General features: G+C 48.2%; 1 protein-coding gene across 2 annotated transcripts in view; it reads right to left on the bottom strand.

Moving 5' to 3' along the window:
* The window catches only part of LRRC4C (leucine rich repeat containing 4C), an 862516-nt gene that overhangs the window by 451857 nt on the left and 385803 nt on the right, over window positions 1-24856 (bottom strand). Inside the window, exon 1 of one of the 2 annotated variants that reach the window (XM_060261965.1) lies at window positions 18482-18498. The exons of the other annotated variant lie outside the window; for it this stretch is intronic. The gene's annotated coding sequence lies outside the window, so the exon portion shown is untranslated. Of the gene's footprint in view, window positions 1-18481; window positions 18499-24856 lie in introns of those variants that run through there. 2 annotated transcript variants of the gene reach the window in all.

Below are 24856 nucleotides of genomic sequence, written 5' to 3'. Positions count from 1 at the left end.
CCAGAGTCCCTGACAAAGGACGCTTCGGCTCTCGGATCCTGAAAAGCTTGCTGGTTTCAAAGGTTGAGCACTTCAGTCATTCCCCCGTCCCTTCATGGCACCAGCCCAGAACAAAACCCAAACCCAGACGGGGATGCCCCATTTGGCTTGGGAGATCCGAGTTTTGGGATCAACTCTTGAGGCCAAATGGCAACATTGGAAGGCTTGCTCCCAGGTCCCTGCAGAGCGACCCCAGCAGATGAGACTCAGCAGATTTGGGGGTTAACATAAGGAAGGGCTTGGTTCTCTGGCCTCCCCCCTCGGGCTCTGCAACAGGAGAGGTTTGCGGGGGAGGGAGGGCGAGGAAATACCTTGGCGCGCCCGGGGCGCTTGCCCCTTTGCCTCTTCTGCCTGGGGAGGACTCCTCATTTCCCACCAACCTCAGAGGCTGCAGGGAACGTCTTTCGGGGGGGGGGGGGGATCAAAGAAACCTGCAGTCCACCCCTGGCGTGATTCTCACCCAAGCCCAGCCGCCGGGTCTCCTCTCCTCCTGTCCTCTGCACCAAAACGCAGCATGTGTCTTTCATGTACTTTTGAAGGTGGAGGAGGAGAACGCGAAGGGGGAGAAGGAAAAAAAAAAAAAACACACACACACACACACAACCCCAAACAAGCCACACCAGAATCTCAGGCTGAGAAGTCTGCCAGGGCTTTCCCTCCTTGTAAATCAACAGCTGGGAGAAAGGCACGCCCGGTGACCGAGTCAAGCTGGCTCTCAGGAGCCCGAATGCCTGGCAGGGAAGGGAAGGAGAGGCGGAGTGGAGGCATGGAACTCAGCACCGGGAGTTCCACTGGAAAAATCACAGCAATGGAAGAGAAGCTTTGCAAAGCGCTCTACCGGCTCCATAGGAAGGAAGGACCCAGGAGAAAGGGGAAGGGGCTGCGGAAAGCAGCTCAGGGTGCAAAAGGGAGAAGGGTTCGGAGGAAGCAAAGATGACGGCGGCGGCAGCGAGAAAAATCGATTTGAGCACCTGCGGGGGTTAAATGGCTGCCGGAGCGGAGAGGGGCTGCTGCTGGCGCCGCGCTGGTGGAGTGGAAGGGAAAGGAAGGACGGAGGAAGCAAAGAAGGCGGCGAGAAAAATGTGAAAAAGGGGGAAGGAGCCACCCCAACAATGTCTGGCAGCGACTGAGAGAGGAAGCGAAGGGAAGCAGGCGCCCGGCCAACAACCGGTTCTGAGAACTGATAGTACATTAGGTACCACTTCTGCAGAACCGGTGCGAACCGGCTGAATCCCACCTCTGAGCTGGTTCCATAGGTGTGGAGCTGCAATAGAGAAGGCCCGTATACAGTATTCTTTAATTTTGCCTCCTTCAGCCCGGGGATAGTTAGTTGGTTCTTTCCCACTGACCTCAGTGCTCTCTGGGGTTCATATGGGGAGAGATGGTCCTTCAGGTAGGCAGGTCCTCAACCATATAGGGCTTTAAAGGTGATAACCAGCACTTTGTAACAAACCCGGTACTCAACTGGCAGCCAGTGCAGTCCGCACAGCCCCGGCTGTATGTGCTCCCACTTCGGGAGCCCTAATAACAACCTAGCCGCTGCGTTCTGCACCAGCTGCAGCTTCCGGGTTTGGCACAGAAGCAGCCCCATGTAGAGGCCATTACAGTAATCCAATCTTGAGGTGAGCATTGCATGGATCACTGTTGCTGGGTCCCGACACTCTAGGAAGGGAGCCAACTGCCTTGCCCGCTTCAGATGAAAAAACGCTGACTTGGCAGTGGCTGCTATGTGGGCCTCCATTGATAATGAAGGCTCCAGTAGAACTCCCAAGCTCTTGACTCGGTGCGCCGCTTTCAGCGGCACACCGTCAATAACTGGGAGAGGAATTTCTCCTCCCAGAGCACCGCGACCCATGCAAAGGACCTCTGTCTTTGTCGGGTTCAGCTTCAACCCACTCAGCCTAAGCCAACCTGCCACAGCCTGCAATGCCAGGTCCAGATTTCCTGGGACACAGTCAGGCCAGCCATCCATTAGCAGATAGAGCTGGGTGTCATCTGCATATTGATGGCACCTGAGCCCATACCTCCAGGCAATCTGGGCAAGGGGGCGCATGTAGATGCATGGGATGGAGAAAGTAGAGAAAGAAGTACTTTTCTCCCTTTCTCACAATACAAGAACTCGTGGACATTCGATGAAATTGCTGAGCAGACAGGTTAAAACGGATAAAAGGAAGTACTTCTTCACCCAAAGGGTGATTAACATGTGGAATTCACTGCCACAGGAGGTGGTGGCGTCCACAAGCATAGCCACCTTCAAGAAGGGGTTAGATAAAAATATGGAGCAGAGGTCCATCAGTGGCTATTAGCCACAGTGTGTTTGTGTGTATATATATATATATATATATATTTGGCCGCTGTGTGACACAGAATGTTGGACTGGATGGGCCATTGGCCTGATCTAACATGGCTTCTCTTATGTTCTTATGTTCTTAGATGTTAAATAACATCAGGGAGAAAACTGCTCCCTGCGGCACCCCACAATTTAGTGTGCGCTGCTGGGACAGCTCACTCCCAATTGCCACCCTTTGTCACCGTCCCTTGAGGAAGGAGGAAAGCCATTGTAAGGCCGACCCCCTAACCCCTATGTTGGCGAGGCGGCGGGTCAGTAACTGATGGTCGACCGTGTCGAACGCAGCCAACAGCACTGCCACACCGCCGCGATCCAGATGCCACTGGAGGTCATCCACCAAGATGACCAGCACTGTCTTCGTCCCATGGCCCGGGCAAAAGCTGGACTGGCAGGGGTCTAGGATGGAAGCGTCATCCAGGAAGCCCTGGAGCTGCAACGCCACTGCCCTCTCTATAATTTTACCTAAAAACGGTAAATTAGAGACCGGTCAGTAATTTGTCAATTCAGCCGGGTCTGCTGTATTCTTTTTCAGGAGGGGACAGACCATAGCCTCTTTCAAAGGTGCTGGAAAACGCCCCTCTGAGAGGGACCTATTTATGATGTCCCGTAACGGACATCTGAGCTCCCTCTGGCAAGATTTAATCAGCCAGGAGGGGCAAGGGTCCAAATCACAAGTTGTTGGGCGTGCAGTCGAGAGAATTCCATCAACTTCGTCCAGGCTGAGTGTGTCGAAGTGATCTACAACTAAATCAGAAGACAGGCATGGAGCTTCAAGTTCATGTACTGTATCCAATGTGATAGGCAGGTCCTGGCAGAGCGACATGATCTTATCTGCAAAATTTTTTGCAAAAGCCTCACAGCCTAATTCTCTCACGTTTGGTCTGCCTTGAGGCAGTGTAGTAAGATTTCCAATTATTCTAAATAATTGTGCTGGGCGCGAATTTGCAGATGCAATCCTAGCCGCAAAGTAATCTTTCTTTGCGGCCTTGACTGCCATCTCATAAGACTTCATAAACATTCTATAGGATGTTCTCATTGCTTCGTCACAAGTATGCCGCCACTGCCTCTCTAACCGTCTGAGCACCTGTTTCAGCTGTCATAGCTCCGAGGTGTACCATGGAGCCAGCCTCACACGAGGGCACAAAGGGCGTCGAGGTGCGATCTCGTTCATAGCTCTGGATAGCCAGTTTTGCCAGTTCCCAACCAGGTCATCAAGGGAATCGCCAGGGGGCCAGGAATCCCGCAGAGCCGTTTGGAACCGTTCCGGGTCCATCAGGCTCCGTGGGCGAGCCAAAATAGGCTCACCGCCCATACAGGATTGAGGCGGTGTCTCCATATGGGCCTTGAGGGCTAGGTGATCCGACCATGGCACCGCTTCTGCTGCGATATCGTTCACCAAAATCCCGGACGCAAAGATCAGGTCTAACATGTGCCCTGCCTGGTGCGTAGGAGTCATAACAAATTGAGAGAGTCCTAGTGTCACCATGGAAGACACTAGACCCGTCGCCTGATTGGAGGCCGCGTCATTGGCGTGGACATTGAAATCACCCAGGACCATAAACCCTGAGTATTCCAACGCCCAGCCCGCCACCGCCTCCATCAGGGATGGTAAGGCGCTGGCTGGTGCATTAGGCGAACGGTACACCAGCCAGATCGCCAACCCCTCTCCGACATCCCACGCCAGACCGGCACATTCAATGCCATCGATCATTGGGGCCGGGAGAGCCCGGAAGGAGTAACCCTCCCATATGAATAGTGCCACCTGCTATGTATTGTTCATAAGTGGCCAGGCCGCATGGCAATGGTCACCTAAGGGAGACCCTCGGGTTCCCGGATGTGGCTCGCAGTGGCCCCGCCCTTCAACATCTGTGGTGGGAAGTTTAACCGACGAGGATTGGCCTGGTCGGACCAGGGGGGCCGTCCGGGGAAATGTATATATGCGGGACCCCGGCCACGTGTATTCACCTTTGTAATGTGCTCACAATAAAGAATGTTGCCTTCCAACCATCTCGGTTTCCAGTACATTACAGTGGCGACGAAGGTGGGATCCTAGCCCGCCAAATTTAAACGGATCCAACAGAGATGACCAAGGCAACCCGTTGAGCGAACACGGCCGCCGCCACAGCCACCATGGCTACCCAGAGCGGGACCACCGGCCATCTTGAAGAATTCAACCCCGCTACTCCGGAGGGATGGGAGACTTACACAGAGTGGGTCGAGTGTTACCTGCGGGCAAACCGCATAACTGAAGATTGCATGAAGCGGGACGTCCTCCTGAGCATCTGTGGAGCGGCCACATTCGAGATCGCAAGGGTCTCTCGGCCCCCGCGAGGATCACGGAGAAGTCCTACGAAGAGATTGTCTGGCTCCTTACCGGGCACTTCCTGCCACAGCCCTCATGCGTGGCCCACCGTTTCCTCTTCCACAAGCGGGACCAAGAGGCGGGAGAGTCAGCCGCCGACTACCTGGCGGCCCTCCGCCAAATCGCGGGGAAATACAGCTTCGCACAGCTGGAAGAGTCCCTGGCAGACCGTTTCGTCTGGAGCCTGAGGGATGAGAGGCTGCAGCAGAAGCTGTTCGCGAGGGAAGAGCTCACCCTCCAGAGCGCCTTCAATGAGGCAGTGGCGTTCGAGCGGTCCATGAGGACCTTTCCCAAAACAAGAACTGACACCGTCCACCAGGGAGAGATGGACCCCTATGGACCAGAGGAGGAGGAGGCACTCCAGCTGCGCCGCCAACCAGGGATGGGCCCACGAGCAACCCAGCGACCCCGAGCGGCAGAGAGACCAGCCTCGACCAGGTGCGCCAGCTGCGGGGACCAACACGAGCGAAGGGACTGCCCCTACCGCCACGTGGTCTGCAGGAGCTGCGGCAAGATGGGCCACATAGCAAGGGCCTGCCGGTCCAAGGGCACCCACCACCGCCAAGCGACCAACCAGGAATCGACAGGAGACTACGCGACAGCATCGACCAGCGTACAGGTAATGAACTTGCCTGACAAGACCCCCCGCAAGGTCAAGGTCTCAGTCAAGATAGAGGGCAAGCCTTGCCTGATGGAACTGGACTCAGGTTCTTCCATCTCCATAATATCGGAGGAATCCTTGAGGAGGCTGTGCTCGCGGGGCCAGCCCAGACTGCGTCCGGCCGATTTCGTGCTCCGGGACTTCCAAAAGAACCCTGAACAAGTTCTGGGTTGGGCAACGGTGGGGGGTGGAGTACAAGGGGTTCAGCGGCAACCTCGACATACTGGTGGTCAAATGGCAGCTCACCACACTTTTGGGGCTAGCCTGGTTCCAGCCGCTGGGAATAAATATAGTGGAGGTGCCGCAGCTGGGGACGCGGGGGATTCGACGACATGTGTAAAGAGTTCCCGGAAGTGTTTGATGGGGCCCTGGGGTGTTATAAGGGGGCCCCCATATCCTTACCTCTCGACCCCCAAGTGCGGCCAGTAAGGCTTAAGGCTAGGCGGGTCCCGTTTGCACTAAAGCCTAAGATTGAGGCCGAGCTAGATCGCCTCACAGCTCAGGGAGTGCTGGAACCTGTTTCCCACGCTGAATGGGAAACTCCGATCGTGACCCCGGTGAAGCCTAACGGGGACGTGCGCATATGTGCAGACTATAAGTGCACTATTAACAAGGCACTTCAGGATAACCCCTACCCGGTCCCAGTCATCAGCCACGTTTTAGCTGCGCTGGCGGGGTCCAAGATTTTTGGGAAACTAGACCTGGCCCAGGCGTACCAGCAGCTACCCATAGACGCCGCCACGGCAGAGGCACAGACAATAGTCACCCACAGGGGGGCGTTTAAGGTGCGGAGGTTACAGTTTGGGGTGAGCGTGGCCCCGGGGGTTTTCCAGAGTCTGATGGATTCTCTCCTCAAAGGGATCCCCAGGGTACAGCCGTTTTTCGATGACGTTTTGATCGCCGCCCCAGACCCGGAGGAATTCTGCGACCGGCTGCGTGAGGTGCTCCACCATTTCCAAGAGGCCGGCCTGAAAGTAAAGCGGGAAAAGTGCTCCCTGGGGGTACCAAGGGTAGAGTTCTTGGGGTTTGTGGTGGATGCAGCAGGAATCCACCCGACGCCCAACAAAACCACAGCTATCGTGGAAGCCCCAACCCCAAAGAGCAAGGCAGACCTCCAGAGTTTCTTGGGGTTATTAAATTTTTACCATTCATTCTTGCCCCACAAGGCCGCCATTGCAGAACTCCTCCACAGACTCTTAGATAAGAATGCCCCCTGGGCTTGGGGACTGAAACAGGCAGCGGCAGTCCAAGCGGTAAAGGACCTACTCACATCAAACGATGTGCTCCACCACTGATGAGGGCCTCCCGGTGATCCTTGCATGTGATGCGTCGCCGTGCGGGGTGGGCGCCGTCCTGGGTCACCAGCTCCCGGATGGGAGGGAGGTCCCAGTAGCTTATTACTCTAGGACACTAACCTCAGCGGAGCGGAACTACAGGCAAATAGACAAAGAGGCCCTAGCAATTGTCGCCGGGGTGCGCAAGTTCCACGACTATTTGTATGGGAGGCGGTTCACAATAGCCACGGACCACAAGCCACTCCTGGGGCTCCTGGCCCCGGATCGCCAAATGCCACAGATTCTATCGCAACGCGTTTTGCGATGGAACCAATTCCTTAATTCATACACCTATGCCCTGGTCCACCGGCCAGGCAAGGCCATGGGGCACGCAGACGCCCTCAGTTGCCGACCGCTTCCCTCCATAGACCCCGGCCCTGCCTCAGCCAACCATGTGATGCTTATGGAAACGCTGCCAGAGCGCCCCCTACACGCAGCAGAGGTAGCAAAAGCCACGGGGTGGGACAAAACTCTCGCCCGGGTCCTCAACTGTGTGGTGAGGGGGTGGCCAGAGGGAAAACCGGGGGAGGAGTTCAAGGCATATTCCACGAGAAAGGAAGAACTAGCTGCCTACAAGGGGTGCCTGTTATGGGGAAGCAGGGTGGTGGTCCCCCCCCCCCGCTGCGAAGACAAGTGCTGGAGGCCCTGCACAAAACGCATTCGGGGATCATCCGGATGAAGGCCCTAGCCCGCAGTTACGTATGGTGGCCAGGGATGGACGAAGAAATCGAGGGATGGGTCCGGAGGTGCACCGCATGTCAGGAGTCCCGGCCGGAGCTGCCCAGCGCCCCCGCTCAGCGCTGGGAAGCACACAGAAAGCCGTGGGCCAGGCTTCACATAGATTTCGCGGGCCCCTTCCAGGGCCAGATCTTCTTCATATTGGTAGATGCCTACACTAAGTGGCTGGAAGTCATCCCGGTGGCTTCGACATCCATGGCGGTGGCAATTCGTGCATTACACAGGGTCCTGAGCACACACGGGATCCCAGACACCATTGTCTCTGATAATGGAACCGCCTTCACCTCCCGAGAATTCCGGGAGTTTTTGCAAAGGTACCTGATCCATCACATACGGTCAGCCCCATTCCATCCAGCTACCAATGGCCAGGCAGAACGGATGGTCCGCACCACCAAAGAGGCTCTGGGCCGCATAGTACAGGGGGACTGGGAACACCGCCTAGCCACATTCCTATTTGACAATAGGATAACTCCCAACCCCGTCATGGGGGTCAGCCCTGCCGAGCTGCTAATGGGACGAAAACTCATAACGAGGCTCGATCAGTTGCACCCCGACTGGGCCACCGACATCCGAAATTCCCCTGAGTGCAGAGTGGCGGCTAGGGGTTTTTTCCCGGGGGACCCCATGTACACTAGGAACTACGCGAGTGGCCCCGAGTGGGTGGCGGGACAGGTACTGCGAGTAACCGGTCCCGTCAGTATGATGTGTCCACGGAAGGTGGCCTCCTCTTGCGGAGGCATATCAATCAGATACGGCGCCGCACCGTGCAAGAAGAGCCAACAGAAGGGCCGAGCACGGAAGCGCCCGCTGCCGCGGGTCCGCCACAAGTCAGCCCCGATCCTCTGTCCACTCCAGCCGAGCCGAGAGCGGGGCCAACCCAGGGCGAGAGCAGCGCAGCGGCGGGAGCACCGGCGGAACAGCCTGTCAGAGACACCTGTAGGGCGGCGGCTCCTCCCAGCGGAGAGACCGCCGCTCCACCTGGCTTGGCGGAAACAATCCCAACGGCGGCAGCTACCGCTCCCACTCCGCCGGCCAGCCTACAGAGGTCCAACCAGGAGCACACGGCCCCCGCATACTTGAGGGATTATGTGTCCTGAACTAAGGGGGGAGGAGTGTTATGTATTGTTCATAAGTGGCCAGGCCGCATGGCAATGGTCACCTAAGGGAGACCCTCGGGTTCCCGGATGTGGCTCACAGTGGCCCCGCCCTTCAACATCTGTGGCAGGAAGTTTAACCGACCAGGATTGGCCTGGTCGGACCAGGGGGGCCGTCCGGGGAAATGTATATATGCGGGACCCCGGCCGCGTGTATTCACCTTTGTAATGTGCTTGCAATAAAGAATGTTGCCTCCCAACCATCTTGGTTTCCAGTACATTACACCACCCCTCCCCCCCGGCCCGCTAGTCCACGATTGTTGAAAGACTGAGTAACTCAGGGGGGGTCATCTGGGTGAGAGCCACCGTCTCCCCATCTTGCACCCAGGTCTCAGTCACGCAAGCCAGGTCCATATCCTGCCGAAGCAGGAACTCCCTAAGGATTGAGGTCTTGTTATTTACGGACCTGGCATTGCATAATACCAATAAAACATCAGATTCCCTAAAAAACAGATGGCATCAAAAATCCCAATAATGCCATTTTCACTAGTGCAGTATTATCTCAGTCCCAGTGGTGCCACTATCGGAGGTGGTGGTGGAAGTAGGAGTGCCAGGGTGAACCAAATGAATGCCTGGCAAAACATCTCTGCCTTAGAGGCCCTGAAAAAAGATCATAAATCCCACAAGGTCCAGATGGAATTTGTCAGAGAGTTCCACCAGGTTGGGGCAAAGGTGGAGAAGGCTCTTGTCATGGTCAAGGATAGCTGGATATTTCTTGGGCCAGGGACCACCAGCAGATGTTGATCACAAGAGCACAAGATTCTTCTAGGGGTATACCAGGAGAGGCGGTCCTGAAGATGCATACGTTCCTAGCCATTAAGGGCCTTAAAGGTCAATACCAACACCTTGAATCTGATCTGCTTCTCCACTGGAAGCCAATGCAGTTCTTGCAGCACTGGAGAGATGTTAGCCATGTGCATGGTCCCTGTAAGGACCTGAGCCACTGCATCCTAAACCAGCTGCAGTTTCCAAGTCAGTCTCATCAACAGAAGATCCATGTTCAGCGAGTTGCAGTAATTCAGCCTGGAGGTCACTGTTGCATGCATTACAGAACTGAAGAAGAAGAATTGCAGATTTATACCCTGCCCTTCTCTCTGAATCAAAGACTCAGAGCAGCTTACAATCTCCTATATTCTCTCCCCCCACAACAGACACCCTGTGAGGTGGGTGAGGCTGAGAGGGCTCTCACAGCAGCTGCCCTTTCAAGGACAACTCCTACAAGAGCTATGGCTGACCCAAGGCCTTTCCAGCAGCTGCAAGCGGAGGAGTGAGGAATCAAACCGGGTTCTCCCAGATAAGAGTCCACACACTTAACCACTACACCAAACTGGCTCTCTACACCAATGGCTAGGTCAGAGCGAGACAGGTTGGGGGCCAGTTGCCTGGCCTGGCATAATTTGTAAAATGCTAGCTAGGCAATATTGGTGGGCCTCCATTGTCAAGCAGTCATCCAGGATCACCCCCAAGCTCTGAGTGGTAGGTGCTGGTTTTAATGGCATGCCATGAAGAGCTAGGAGCTGGCACTCCACACCAATATCTCTCCAACCCAACATCTTTCTTTGAGTGATTCAGTCTGAATTGGCTGTACTTTAACCATCCCACTGGGGCCTCCAAACCCTCAGCCAGATTAACCAGGACAGCATCCAACTGGCTGCCCATCAACAGATAAAGCTGGGTGTCATTGGCATATTGGTGAAAACCCAGCCTGAATTTCCATGCAAACTGGGCAAGGGAAAACATATAGATGTTGAACAACATTGAAAAGAGGATAGCCCCTGTGACAGAACCGGCCCGATTCTGCCTTCAGACCCGGTCCCGTCAGCTCCCTATTGAGTCGCCAACTCCTGGAGGGAGCTATTTCTCCTCCTGCCACTTGGGCTCGCTGCCACCACCTGCTCAGTCTAGGGGTTCAGATTGAGAGGAACAGGACTCCCAATCCCCCTCTCCAGCTATGAGGCCCGGCCTCAAGGTCCTCTGCCACCCTGTACTTGGGTATCACAGAGACCTCAGCACTTCTTTAGGGAACCCCTGGAGGATTGGCACCTTATCCAACTGCATGCCTTCCCCCTTCCCTGGGGCCCCCTTCTTAAAACAGCGTGGTCTAAGCGGTTGGGGATCTATGTGGTACAGAGATGGACTGCCAGCATTTAAAACAGTAAAAATATTTAATTAAAAGAGAAAAAGAAAAGAAAAGAAGAACAGAACAAAAACAGTTGCTTGTAAATGGTTAGCACAGCACAGCACACGCACAGCCAACAGCATAACAAAGAAAAGTGGATTATAAACGCATCCTATTGTCCCTGGTCTAAACTGGTCCTGTCTTGTGGACGACTTACTTGGTCTGACTACCTGGGGGCCTTGTCCTGCGTAAATAGGCCTCTTTCCCAGGCAGGAGCTCCCGGGCTCACATCCTTCTCCATTGAGTGCTAGCTGAGAACTGACTTCTCTTCCTGCCTAACTCCCATGCAGAGAACAAAAGAACTTCCTGCCTCTCTAGGAGACTTTCCCCCTAGAGTTGTTGGTTTGGCTCTGGAAGGGAGGGGGGAGTGAGGGGAAGGCTAGGCCAAAGCCTGCTTAGGAGTTTCATGTTTTCCCTCCCAATGAAGCACCAACATTGACTAAAATGGCGTTTCTCCACAGCCCCTGAGGCACCATACACATCAAACTGTGCCTAGAGAATACTCTCTCCCCCAGTGCCATCCTCTGTCCCCAACCCCAGAAAAACAAGGAGAGCCATTTAGGACTGTCCCATGAACTCCTACATTGTCAAGGTGGTGGGCCAAAATCATGGTCAACTGGGTCGAATGCTGCTGTGAGGTCAAGCAACAGCAGCAGTGCCAACCTGCCTTGATCCAGCTGTTTGCCAAGTCTGCCTTTGAGGGCAACCAGAGCCATCTCCATCTTGTGGCCAGGGTGGAAGCCAGACTGGAATAGGTCCAGAGCTGATGTGCCATCTAGGAACCTCTAGAACTGTTCAGCAACAACCATCTCAATTTCCTTATGCGGAAACGGTAAATTTAAAACTGGGCAGTAATTGGATGGATCCAAAGGATCCAAAACTGGTTTTTTCAAGGGTGGAACAACCATGGCCTGTTTTAAACCCTCAGGGAAAACTCCTGATCCAAGAGAAAGATTGATAATATCCAATAGAGGGTTCTGTATCTTCTCCCCACCAACTTTCACCAGCAAGGAGGGACATGGGCCCAGGAGGCATGTCGGTCTAGCAGCATCCAGAATCCTATCAACATTGGCCAGGCAGAGACAGTTGAAGGAATCAAAGACTGAATCCAAAGATGGTCAAGGTACCTCCAGTTCATTTACTGTGTCACGTTGGGAGGTCATGTGAGGGTGACAAGATTTTCTCTGTGAGAAAGTTTGCAAAGGCCTCACAGCTTTAAGGCAAATTTCGACTATTTTTGGTTCTCTCAGTGAGAGATGCAAGGGATTGAATTACCCTAAATAATTGAGCTGGGTGTGAGCTGGCCGATGGGATGGAGGCTGAATAGAATTTCTTCTTTGCAGCCACTACCATCTCACAGGTTTCCACATGTTCTTGAAGCTTTGTTGTGAGATCACCACCAAACTTGTTCTAGTAATCTCAGTTCCAGCTTCATTCTTCTGGAGTGTCCATAAATGGGGTTATATTGAATTTTTTTTATATTGAGAAACTTATTTTACAGAAACAACTGGTTGTATTCAATGAATCTGTTCTGCTGATGGCTGAATTGTCCACAGGCATAAGGGAATTTCCACTGGAATAAGGAGCCCCCACCCCCGACAGTGGAATACTACTTCTGTCAGGGAAAAATTACCACCAGTGGAATGAAGTCATTGGATACAACTCATTGGTTTTAGATTGTCCAGAGTGATTCTATGGATGAAATATTTCTGCCCATGGAACACAACTTTCTTACAATTCCCCCCTGACTGCCACCCAAAATGCTCTCCAAAATGTTCCTTTGATTCCCCAGGAGCAGCATTTGAGACTCCTTTGGGCTGTGGGTGGAGGGGGATATAAGGAAGTCACAATCCTTGGACAGAAATTCTTCTGAATGCAGAAATGCACCAGTGGATCCAAGCAATTGTATTTAAACCATGACATTAAAACAAACAAAACCCTTAGTAGTTACCAGGCTTTCCCCCCTTTTTCCTGGCCATAAAATAAATATTATCTTATGCTCTCCTACTCCATGGAGTCCTGAACTGAGCAGACACTGATGGATAATGTAACATTATACTCTTCTGCTTATGTCTCGTGTGTTCTTTCCAAGTTAGCAAAGCATGGTCATTTGCCAACAGAAGAGCCACAGTATGAATATAGAGTATCTTTTATTGGAAAATGTAAGCTTATATAGAATGTTTTCTTTACAATGCATAGATCTTTCCCTTTAACTCATAAAAATACGTCTTTGAACTGCAGTCACATCAATTCTTAAAGAACTCAGAAGTGATTCATATGACAAGGGAAAAATAAATAATAGCAAGGTACATTAATAAAAAACTGAATATCCCAGAACTCAGTATGCTAGCTAATCAGCTGACCCCACTGCAATACAGGTTTCCTTCTTGGATTTTATTCTGAAGAACGTACAAGCCAATTTTGGATTACTATCTGTACATTGTACATTACAAGAAGTTTGAAATTAAATACTGAGTGGGAAGGAAAATTTGCTTAGCACATTTTCACTTATACCAACAACATTTGGGAGGGGTTGCAAACACAGAAGAAGACAAACAGGATGGCTTTGACAGGCTGGAAAACTGGGCTAAAATCAATAAAATGAATTTTAACAGGGATAAATGTAAAGTTCTGCATTTAGGTACGAAAAATCCAATGCATGGTTATAGGATGGAGGAGACTTGTCTTAGCAGTAGTAAGTACGAAAAGGATCTAGGGGTCTTAGTGGATCATACACTGAACATGAGTCAACAGTGTGATGCGGTGGCTAAAAAGGCAAGTGCAATTTTTGGCTGTATCAACAGAAGTATAGTGTCCAGATCACGTGATGTGATGGTATCGCTTTACTCTGCTCTGGTAAGACCTCACCTGGAGTATTGTGTTCAGTTTTGGGCACCACATTTTAAGAAGGATATAGACAAGCTGGAACGGGTCCAGAGGAGGGCGACAAAGATGGTGAGGGGTCTGGAGACCAAATCCTATGAGGAAAGGTTGAAGGAGCTGGGGATGTTTAGCCTGGAGAGGAGGCAGCTGAGAGGTGATATGATCACCAAGCACTTAAAGGGCTGTCATATAGCGGATGATGTGGAATTGTTTTCTGTGGCCCCGGAAGGTAGTACCAGAACCAATGGGTTGAAATTAAATCAAAAGAATTTCCGGCTCAACATTAGGAAGAACTTCCTGACCGTTAGAACGATTCCACAGTGGAACAGGCTTCCTTGGGAGATGGTGGGTTCTGCTTCCTTGGAGGTTTTTAAACAGGCTAGATGGCCATCTGACAGCAATGAAGATCCTGTGAATTTAGGGGGAAGTGTTTGTGAGTTTCTTGCATTGTGCAGGGGGTTAAGCTTGATGACCCTAGAGGTCCCTTCTAACTCTATGATTCTATGAACACAATAATGGCTGTAACTATACATTGCTTTAATATAAATTTATTGAATAACTAGGAGTAAAGCCCATTGTGAAGAAAAATACAACTGGCTCTAGAAAGAGGTTCTGGTTGAGTTCCCGCCACCCTTTTTGTCTTCCTACCCACCCAAGTGAAGGCATTGACTCCCCCCCTCACGTCAAGGGGAGCTGATCTCTGCCTAGAGTGCAATTGTAAATCTGAGAGGTCTCCAGTAGTTCCCCAGGAGGAAATGGCATTGTACCTGCCTGAGGTACTATCCCTCCTCAAACTGTACCCTCTCCAGGCCCCACCCCTTAAATATCTAGAAATTTCCTAACCTGGAGTTAGCAACCCTATCTCCTTCCCTCTACCTGCCCTTCTAATTTCAAGTTTCCATTGCCTTCTCCCTCCCTGCAGCCTCTACATAGAAAAATGACAGTCTTTCTTCACAGTGTGTGTGTGTGGGGGGGGAACCAAAGCATACATCAGTCTTCTCTCCCCCTGTGTGATCTGAACAACAATCCTGTCACGAAGATTAGGCTGGTAGTGTGTGATTGGTCCGAAATCACCCAGTCAGCTTCCACAAGAACTGGATAGCAGTTGTAATTCTGAGTGATCTCCAGCCCTCACCTGGAGGTTGGCAACAGTGGTTTCCCAGGAGGAACCTCCTGTATTGATGCCTTAGGAATTTCCCACCAACCTGGAAAAGTACCAGTAGAGGTTTTTGGGTGAGGGACTCCAAGCCTTGATGTCTTCCCACCTTCCCAAAGGAAGGCATTAATTCCCCCCCCCCCCCCTCCACTTCAAAGGGAGCTGATCTCTGCCATCTGGAATTTTCTAACCTGCAGTTAGCAATCCTGCAGCCTGTGCAGGAAAAGGACAGTCTTTCTTCATAGTGCGGGGGTGGGGGGGCAAATCAGTTTACATCATTCTCTTCATTTCTCTCCCCCTTTGATCTGAACAACAACTCTGTGAGGCTTCCCTATCTCCTTATCAGGCAACCATCTTGGAGAGAGGCTGAGGGGAGGAGGGAGAGAGGGAGTAAAGACAATAAAGGTGGGACAACTATGTCCTCTGAGGTGATGCCACGCTCCCTGGCTATTGCAGTGGTTTTCAGAGGCTGGGGGGCCATCTGTGTGGGCTGTTGATAGGGCCTTTCATAAGGCCACAGGAGCTCTACAGCCCTTTCTGAAGCCAGTTGATAGAGAAGAGCTAAGAGATGTGTCTCTCTCTGAGGTAAGACTGCTTTTGGCAATGTGTTCAACATTTCTGAGAGCCCCATAGTGCAGAGTGGTAAAGCTGCAGTACTGCAGTCAGAGCCCTCTGCTCATGACCTGAGTTCGATCCCAGTAAAAGCTGGTTCAGGTAGCCGGCTCGAGGTTGACTCAGCCTTCCATTCTTCCGAGGTTGGTAAAATAAGTACCCAGCTTGCTGGGGGGTAAGTGTAGATGACTGGGGAAGGCAACCACCCCGTAAAAAGTCTGCCGTGAAAACGTTGTGAAAGCAACGTCACCCCAGAGTCAGAAATGACTGGTGCTTGCATGGGGGACTACCTTTTCCTTTTTTCAACATTTCTGGGCCTGTAGAAGGTGGGGGCAAGGGAGTTAGCCAATCAGAGACCAGAGATGGGTGACTGACATGTGATGGGCCAATAGTGTGTTCCCACAGTAACTGCCAGAATTAAGGTTGTTGTCAGGTCTTGAATTCAGCAGGAGCTCACAGGAGCACAGCTCCTGAACCTTTCAGACACCCCCCTCCTCCTCACTACCTACGTACCTTATCCATTGAATAGTAGGTGCAACTGCATAATAAACCCTGGATTAGGAGAGTGAGCAACCAGCCAGCCAGCAGGGGCTCTGCCATGCCCGCAACACTCCTCATTAACCCCAGGAAAAGCCTGTGCCACCACTAATTTTGGGCAGCAGGTGGTTTGCTGGGGGGGGCGGTGGGGGGGTGGCCAAGGAGAGCCCCAGGTGAGTGAGGCCTGCTTGGGCTGGCTGGATCTCTAGCCAGCCCAAGCAGGCCTCACTCACCCTGAGCTCTCCTTTCTTGCATCAGATTGCTTTTGGCTGGTGGGGGTGGCATATGCTAATGAGTTATGCTAATGAGCTCCAACACCTATTTTTGTACAAAACGCCCCCTGGTTGTGTTTTACTGACAGAATCAGCTTTGCGGCTGACAATAGCTACTTGGGTTGGAGAGAGAAGCAGACTCAACCAATGGCATGTGAGTACTCTTGACTGATAGTTTGATGGGCCAAAGGCTTGTGCTGTACAGACCCATTGAGCTCCAATGAACCAGGATGGTCAGAATTGCCACCACACCAGGAGAATTACTTATAATAGATATGAAATATGGAGCAATGGAATGTAGATTCAGTGGTTAACATGATCTTATTTAATTTGGATCTGAAATTGTATATAAAAAAAATTCCTTATGATATGCCTTGCACTTATGGCAAAGAATACAATTGCTTCCACTTAACAATAGCGGACAACAAAGAGTAATTTTATCACTTTCACTTGTGCAAGGACTGTTGTATGCATAAAGATCTTCTGGGGGATCCAAGCCTGGGTACTTGGCCACAAGACGGATTAAAAGGATACAGTCTTAGAGAAAAATAAAAAGTGGAACAAAAGATTGACATTCTGATAACACTCTATTAATGTGCTTCTTAGAAAGCTATTTAGCTGCTAACTGCTGTATGGAGGCTTTGATAAAGTGTTCTTATGAGGGTAGTCTGGCTGTTGTTTAGGTTGATTGCTTAATTGTAATGGATTTTGAAAGTGTTTAATAGCAGTTCATTTTAAAACATATTTTATAGTGCCTGAAATAGTTGTAGAGAGCGGCAGAATTGAACAAAATAAACCTAATCACATACGTACACACAGGGCATAAATGAGAACTAATTATCTTGGAAAATATTGTACAGCCATAGTATTAGGTCTGTCAAGCCCCTGGTCCAGGCAGAGGTTCCACCGCCCAGGAGGTTCCCAACCCGCCAACCAACATTGGGCCAGCGGGGGGAACCTCCCCCGACATTGGCGGCACAATGACATCACCTGGAAATGACATCATCACATTGGCAACATTGCATGGCAGCCACTCTAGGTGTTTTCAGGAAAACTCTATGGTTTTCCAGATGTTCTAACCCAGGGGTAGCTCTCCAGGTGTTTTTGCCTACAACTCCCTTCAGCCCCAGCCAGCATGGCCAATGGCAAAAAAACATCTGGAGAGCTACCGTTGGCCACCCCTGCTCTAACCATTTGGAAGGGAAAACTCTATGCTCCAATGGGTACCATAGAGTTTTCCCCTCCCAAATGCCTAGAGCATCCGGGAAAACCATAGAGTTTTCCCAGAAATGCCTAGAGCGACCGTGAGTGGCATCGCTGGTGTGATGACATCACTTCCGGGTGATGTCATTGTGTTGCACATGCACAAAAGTCCCCCACCAGATAACACTGAGGACTTGACAACCCTACATAGTATACAACTCACTGAGGACATCAACTCAGTGTTCTATTACAAATTTTAGCAGAACATTGTATCTACATGCCATTCAAATTTGAAAAATAAAAGAAGATGTATAACACAAGGAGTGGAATTCTAGCAGGAGCTCCTTTGCATACTAGGCTACACCTCTCTGATGTAGCCAATCCTCCAAGAGTTTACAAGGTTCTTTTTTGTAAACTCTTGGAGGATTGGCTACATCAGGAGGCTGTGACCTAATATGCAAAGGCGCTCCTGCTAGAATCCCCCTCCTGTACACCATTATAGCAATTATGGTGTACTTGTTTGGATGAAGTATGTAGTTCTGGCTGGCCTTGGTATGAAAAACATCATAGGTACAGAAAAAGAAACCAACAAGGATCAAGAGGTTTGGGCAAGGTAGAATATTTAGAAAATACAAGCAAAGGAGATTTAAGAACTTGCAGGCTCACTTTCTCTTATATTCCTCCCTATTTCTTCTTCCCCTATACTGGCAACCTCTCCCCTTTTCCTGCTTATTTTTCTTCTTCTCAGCCACCAGTCAAACTGGGAAGAACTGATTGTGTCTTTGACATGATGATATTGTGTCTAATGGAATCTGGAAGTGAGATCAGTGCAATTTCAGCAGTTACCTCCATCCCCTAGTAAGCACCCCATTGGTTGCCAACCACAGGCTGATCACTCTAGACTAGAGTAACTTTGCATAAGATTACACTTCAAGTCTCCCTGTTATTATACTGCCATGATCCTAATGGATCTAGTTCTGAAGGGGTCAACATTTACTCACATTGGGATCCAAGACAGCTTGCTGGTTTGTTGAACTCTATGTCAGTGGCTCTTTTCACCTCATTGAAATAGAAGTACTTCCAATGTTTTATCTGCTGGAAAAATATAATATATTTATTTTTTAATTTTGAGGAGCATGGGTGCCACATAGAAATAATAGTGCTACGTAGAAATAATACCTTAAAATCAATTTTTTTAAAACTCCAAAAAATTAGACACCTCTATAAGAACATAAGAGCCCTAATCAGAACAGTGGTTCATCTAGTCCAGCATCCAGTCTCACACAGTGGCCAACCAGTTCCTTTGGATGGCCAGCAACCTAGCATAGATGCCAAGGCACTGGCACTGGTATTCAGTTGTTAATTGCCTCCAAATGTGGAGTTTTCCTTTGATCAGCATAGCTAGTAGCTATTAATAGACCTATCCTGCACTAATATGTTTAATCTCATTTTAATATTTCCTGTGCCTCTAGATTAAGTAGCTTTATAGGACAATAATGGTTTGTCTCTAAACCCTATAGAATATAATGATATGCATGGAATAACAAAATTAATTGATCTGATACATAAGAATAAATTCATAGACAAGATCTCATTGGAATCTAAGATTAAAAAAACAATGCCATGGTACAAATATTTGCAACTTCAACACCTGTCCTCTTCCATTAAATTAATAGAAAGAATAAGACATCCATTGTCAAACTTCGAGAATATCTTAAAACAAATTGAAAGTGGAGAAAAAGGCAGTATATCAAAATTCTATTATATTTTAGAAGAACAAAAGCTAGACAAATCACTTGCATACCAGCAGGAATGGGAGAAAGAATGTAATATTAAATTTTCACCTCAAGATTGGGATTCTATATGGAATGCTTATGAAAATATAACTAGCGTTATTTTGATTAGATTGCAACATTTCAAACTTATGTCATTATGGTACTATACCCCACAAAAATTAGCTTTTATAAATACTCAAATTAAGCCTGTTTGTTGGAAACAGTGTAAGCAAATAGGTTCCTACTTACACTGCTGGTTCTGGTGTCCAAAGATTTTTTTTTTTATTTTGGAAGAAGATAATAAATAGAATTTTAGAAATCACAGGTGTGCAGATAAATTTAGCTCCTGAGTTCATTTTGCTAAATTTTAGGAAATACTCTAAAATATCTTCGATTAATCATAAAATAATAGCATTTTTAATTTATGCAGCCAAATTGGCAATAGCCCAAAAATGGAAAGCAGAATCGGCTCCTTCTCTAACTTAATGGCATTTGAAGATATGGAATATATATATAATGGCCAAGCTAACTGAAATGAACAAAAGATTAATAGACCCAGATTCAGATATATTTTTTTCTATTTGGTATCTGATATTAGAATACCTACAGAAATATGGTGAGATCCCTAAGATAGTAACAACACTCCAGTTATGGTAAATATAAAGTAGAAGATTTTCTTTTATTTTCTCCCACAGAATAGTTAATTTGAAATTAATTACTCCTTCTTAGTCATAATGAATGTTTGGTAACACCTTATCTTTCTGTAATTTTAGAAATCGTTCTATATATGTGTGTATATTACTTTGGATTGCAATATATTAAAAAATCAAATTAAAAATAAAATAAAAATAAAAAATCTCCGTCCTCATATTTGCAAATATTCTGATGATTCCCCTCCCCTCTGTCTAAAAGGCAGATGATTCTATTTTATTATGCTAATTGTTATCAGGGATTGGCCCCTTGTGACTGTCAACAAATTAAAAATAAATTCATGAGTAACAGACTAGCTCTTCACAGAAGTTCTGCAATTGCACTGTTTTTCCCGACAGACACAATGAATTCTTCCTGCTGATAATGTCTTGCCCTGAAAATAACATTTTTACAGGTTTAAAATAAAGTAGATTTGAGTGTGGAAAAAATGAACTGTTAACAGTCTATGCACAAATAAAGGGTGATGTCATATAGAAACTTAAAAAAAAAAACCCAGCAGTCAGGTGGTTGAAATGTAGATAGATTGTTAACATTTGAACATCATACACATAGGTCACTGTAACTGGGACTTCTTTGTAGAAAAAGTAGCACAGGGACTCATTTGCATATTAAGCCACACCCCCTGACAACAAGCCAGCCAGAACAGTGTTCCTGTGAGTTCCTGCTTTAAAAAAGCCTTGGCTCTATTTTTATCTGCTGCTTGCAAATTATTCTAGCAAGTGATCATGGGTATAAGACTTTTATTAATGGATTCTGTTTTACAAAAATAACTGAGGCTGCTGAGATTTAGGGGGCAACAGTTGGGATGGTGAGAATCTATCAGTATCACTGCACAAATGGAAGCATGTATTATTGCTAATATTTTATGGTGACATGTTAGGGTTGCCAATCCCCAGGTGGGGGCAGGGGATCCCCCGGTTTGGAGGCCCTCCCCCCGCTTCAGGGTCATCAGAAAGCAGGGGGAGGGGAGGGAAATGTCTGCTGGGAACTCCATTATTCCCTATGGAGATTTATTCCCATAGAAAATAATGGAGAATTGATCCGCAAGTATCTGGGGCTCTGGGGGGGGGGCTATTTTTTGGGGTAGAGGCACCAAATTTTCAGTACAGCATCTAGTGCCTCTCCCCAAAATACCCCCCCCCCCAAGTTTCAAAATGATTGGACCAGGGGGTCCAATTCTATGAGCCCCAAAAGAAGGTGCCCCTATCCTTCATTATTTCCTGTGGAAGGAAGGCATTGAAAAAGTGTGCTGTCCCTTTAAATGTGATGGCCAGAATTCCCTTTGGAGTTCAATGATGCTTGTCACAGCCTTGATCTTGGCTCCATCCCTAATGTCTCCTGGCTCCACCCCCAAAGTCCCCAGATATTTCTTAAATTGGACTTGGCAACCCTATGACATGTTGAGAATCATGAAATTCTGATGAGTATAAATAAGTCTGTTCCTGTTTTTTAATCAACTGTTTTAAATCTTTACAAACTGAGCAAGCTAGGAAAAAAACAGTAACTGTACATGTAAGGGTCTGAGCCTGAACATTTTACACATTTTAAAGCACTTTTAGTAGTCAACATGTGTCCACAGAAATATAGAATAGTTTGCCACACCATGGCACAAAGATTCAGGCTCTTTATATCCTACTGAAAGCAGTGGGAATCATGGAATTTATATGGAGCCTCTTTGTTATTATGATCTTCAGCTTTTTACACAGGTGAAACAGTTTCCAATAAATAAGTAAATAAATAGGTTTCCATATTCTCAGGAGAGATAAGATGTTTTTTGTTACATGCAATAATATACCTTTCAAGCCTTCTATGTCTGTACAAATTGATTTTTTGATGTAATATTAAGCACACATGACTAAAAGCAGGGGTTTGATTCAGCAGGAGCACACCGGAGCACAGCTCCTGAACCTCCAGTGCCCCCCCCTCTCTTCCCCACTCAGTCAGGGGTCTGCGTGCAGCAGGGAGAAATCTGTTCTCCGGTAGTTTCAGCTGCTCAGCAACAGAAGCCTCCAGCCAGGGGGTCTGCATGCAGCAGGGAAAAACTTCTGGCACGCCTCTTTGATTGTCGGAGAGGTGGCTGGTTGGGCTTTCCTCATGCTTCTGCGGCCACAGCTGCAGAAGCAAGAGGAAAATCTTATCCCCCACTCCTGTGCTTCCTGGGCTGTCCGGGAGGCACATGGTGGCTGGGCTTTCCCTGCGCTTCTGCAGCCTGGCTGCAGACACACAGGGGAGATCTTCTCCCTCCCTCTCACTTTTCCTGGGCTGTCTGGGAGGCATGGGGTGGGGTTTCCCTGTGCTTCTGCAATCAGGTTGCACAAACATAATGAAGATCTCCTGTTCCCTCTTCTGGAGTTGTCCAGAGGCATGGGTGGCTGGGCTTTCCCTGTGCTTTTGCAGCCAGGCTACACAAGCACAGGGAAGATCTTCTCTCCCACACCCTTGAGCTTCCTGGGCTGTCTGGGAGGCTTTCCCTGTGCTTCTGCAGCCAGGCTGCACAAGCATAAGGAAGATCTCCCCCACCCTCTTCCCGTTCTGTCCAGGAGGCATGGGAGGCTGGGGTTTCCCTGTGTTTCTGCCTCCAGGCTACAGAAGCACAGGAAAGATCTTCTTCTCCCCCCCCCCATTTTCCTGGGCTTTCTTTCTTTTTTTCACTTATTCTCTCATTAGCATAACTCATTTGCATATGCCACACCCCAGGGGGTGCAGCATATGTAAATGAGTTATGCTATTGAGCTCCTTCACCTTTCCCCCCCTACAAAATGACCCCTGACTAAAAGTAAATGTCCAGTGGTCCTTTGTCCAGAAAGAGTCATGTGCAAATCCTATCAGAATTACGAAAATCACTGGCATAATTTCCAATGACTAACCTAAGATCAATTGATTTTAAGTAAAGAGGCATGGTTTTGTTTTATTTGTCTTGTCCTTTGGGATGTAATTAGATGTTATCATCAGAGGGAAGCAGTGATGATGCCTAGACTCCCGCCTCTACATAAGCATGGAAAATACATCTAAAATATGCTGAGACTGTCCAGACTGTGTTATGAGATCATGAACAAAGCAGGATTCAAGTTTCAGCTTTAAGACCAACCAATTTTTATTTGGAACGTAAGCTTTCGTGTGCTCTTAAGCACACTTCATCAGATGAGGAATCCAGCACAGTGAGCAAAGCCATACATAGCTGAGCAGAGCCATACATAGCTGGTAGGCAGTGGCCCAGAATGCAACATGGTACAGATTTAAAAACCAATGACAGTGAAGTAAAATTATCTGGTAGGCAGTGGTTTAGAATGTAAAATGGTACAATGACAGAATAGTAAAATTAACAAATTGAGCAAGCCTTTGATCTGAGTAGCATGAGCATGCGAAAGCAACAAAACAGTAATATGTCAAAATGTGAGATTGTCTGTCAATAACAATGGGAGATGGGTTCAATATATGTAATGGGATAAGCAATCTAAGTCCCTGTTTGAGTGTGTCAATACAGCTAAAAGAGAAATACATTGGATAGTGATGTTCTTGTCCACCTAATTTACTTTTTAACATGTAAACATAATTTTAGTTTGCCATAGGAAAAAAGGAATACAATAAAATATAGTGAAAATGGGTAAAGCATATGTAATGAGATATATAGCCAATATTCCTATTTTGAGTATGCCTATACAAATAATTATACTGATACACAATTCTAAAAGAGAAACACATTGGAATACTGTGGATATATAGCTATACTCACTGAGAGTGGGTTTAGCATCTGTAATGAGATAAAAAACCAATATCACTGTTCAGTCCTGGGGAGGTGTTTGTTCCAAGTTTCATAATAATTTGTAATTCAGCAATTTCTCTCTCCATTCTATTCTTGAAGTTCCTTTGCAGTAAAACAGCTACCTTGAGGTCACCCATTGAATGCTTTGGAAGGTTAAAGTGTTCTCCCACAGATTTCTCAGTTCTGTGATTCCTAATGTCAGATTTGTGCCCATTTATCCTTTGGCATGGGGTTTGTCCTGTTTGCCCTATGTAGAGAACTGAAGGGCATTGTTGGGATTTAATGGCATATGTAATGTTGGAAGATGAACAAGTGAATGAGCCTGAGATGGTATAGTTAATGTTGTTAGGCCCAGTGATTGTGTTGTCTGGGTGTATGTGGCAGCAAAGTTTGCACTTGGGTTTATTGCAAGCTCTAGTACCGGTGTCCATGCTCAGATGAGATGCTGTATTGTTGTGGGTGAGGAGTTGTTTGAGGTTGGGGGGCTGTCTGTGTGCAAGAAAAGGTTTACCCCCCAGTGCTTTTGAAAGAGAGCTGTCCAAAAGAGGTTGTGAGTTGTTGATGATACGTTTAACTGTTTTAAGTTGAGAGTTGTGTGTGGCCACTAGTGGTATTCTGTTATTTTCTCTTTTGGGTCTGTCTTGTAACAGGTTTTCTCTGGGTATCATTCTGGCTTTGTTGATCTGTGTCCTGACTTCATCAGGTGGATAATTTAGTTCCAAAAAGGTTTGTTGTAGATCTCTCAGGTGAGAATCTCTGTCAGCAGGATTGGAGCAAATGCGGCTGTAGCATAGAGCCTGGCTGTATACAATGGATCGTTTGGTGTGTTTGGGGTGGTAACTGGAGGCATGCAGGCATTATTTGTTGGTCAGTAGGTTTCCGGTATAAAGTGGTGTCAATGCGTCCATTGTTTAGTTTTACAGTGGTGTCCAGAAAATATATTTATTGCATAGACTGGTTCATTGTCAGGTTGATGGTAGGGTGAAAGTCATTGAAAGCCTAATGGAATGCATCCAGGGCTTCTTTACCATATGTCCAGACCATAAAGATGTCGTCAATGTAACGAAGGTATAAGGTAGGTATGAGTGGGTGGGAGTCTAGGAAGCTCTGCTCCAAGTCAACCATAA

This window comes from Heteronotia binoei, chromosome 21, assembly GCF_032191835.1.
Source record: "Heteronotia binoei isolate CCM8104 ecotype False Entrance Well chromosome 21, APGP_CSIRO_Hbin_v1, whole genome shotgun sequence".
Lineage (NCBI taxonomy): Eukaryota > Metazoa > Chordata > Lepidosauria > Squamata > Gekkonidae > Heteronotia > Heteronotia binoei.
Note: the sequence above shows the minus strand (reverse complement) of the source record. Positions and strands in the feature narration are given on the sequence as shown.